Below are 1178 nucleotides of genomic sequence, written 5' to 3' on the forward strand. Positions count from 1 at the left end.
GTAAGGCTTGGAGATCGCCTTTTTTTTTTTTTTTTTTTTTTTTTTTTTTTTTTTTTTTTTTTTTTTTTCCCCCTCCTCCTCCTTTTCTTCCCCCTTTTTTTTTTTCCATATTTTTTTTCTTCGCTCCCCGCAGATGATTTTGAGCCAGCTTCCTTCCTCCCGGAGCGATTTTTTTTTTAATTTATTTGTATAAATCGGAGGGGGCCTGGCCGCGCCGGGGATGCGTGTTGAGCTGCTGCCTCTCTCCTTCTCTCTCTGCTTCTCCTTTCAGATCCGCATTTGCGAGCAGCAGCCGCCAGGAGGGGGGGGCTTTAATTCGCTCCCAGCACAAGACACGCCGGGAAGGAAAAATAAATAAATAAAGAGAAAAAAAGAGGAGGAAAAAAATTAAAGCCCCGGCTCGGAGACCAGGCTGACTGTGAGTGCTCGCTTKTCGGGGGTTGGGGAGCGATTTGGGGCTGCCGGCACCCCTGGTTCGCTCGCTGTTTGCAAGGACGCGCGGGTGGTGCGTTTTGTTGTTATTAATAATAATGATGATATTTGTTATTATTATTCGCACGGGCCGTGCACCTGATGGGCCCGCGGCGCGGCCGGACTTGGCGCCGCTCACTCGGTTCGGGGCGATGCGGGGCCCGGGGGATGGCGGGACCACCCCCCGCCACGGCTCGTGGGGCGCTGGGGCCGGTGCCCCGCGTGGGCCCGGTCGGGGCTCGCGGGGCGCGGGCAGAGCACGTGGGGCCGGGCCGCGCTGCGAGCCCGTGGGGCCCAGAGCCACGCGGGGCCGCCCCCGGGCCCGGTGCGTGGGGCTGGGGGAGGTGCGGGAGGCCCGGAGCCGGGTGGGGGGCGCGGGGCCGGGACCCGCGCGTGGGATCAGGGCCCGTGCAGGACGCGGGGGGCCTTGCAGCGGGCTGGGCAGCAGGAGCCGCGCAGGGCGCATGGGGCCGGGCCTGGGTGGCGTGCGGGGTGCGCGGGTCCAGGATCCGAGCACGGCGCGTGGGGCCGGGCCTGGGAGCCGTGCACGGGACCAGGAGCCCGGCAAGGTGCGGGGAGCCGGGCCTGGGGGCCGCGCACGGTGCGCGGGGCCGGGCCTGGGCGCCGCGCGGAGCGCGCGGCACGTGGGGCCGGGCCTGGGACATGTGCAGGGCGCGCGGGAGCCGGGCAGGGCGCGGGGGGCCTTG

General features: G+C 65.7%; 1 protein-coding gene across 1 annotated transcript in view; it reads left to right on the forward strand.

Annotated features, from left to right (window-relative positions):
- The first annotated feature begins 400 nt into the window (after window positions 1–400).
- Window positions 401–1178, forward strand: part of HMGA1 (high mobility group AT-hook 1) — a 5574-nt gene continuing 4796 nt past the window's right edge. Inside the window, exon 1 of the mRNA XM_026053268.1 lies at window positions 401–418. The gene's annotated coding sequence lies outside the window, so the exon portion shown is untranslated. The remainder of the gene's footprint in view (window positions 419–1178) is intronic.

Source organism: Nothoprocta perdicaria, unplaced genomic scaffold (assembly GCF_003342845.1).
Source record: "Nothoprocta perdicaria isolate Ctin4 unplaced genomic scaffold, notPer1 scaffold_97, whole genome shotgun sequence".
NCBI lineage: Eukaryota > Metazoa > Chordata > Aves > Tinamiformes > Tinamidae > Nothoprocta > Nothoprocta perdicaria.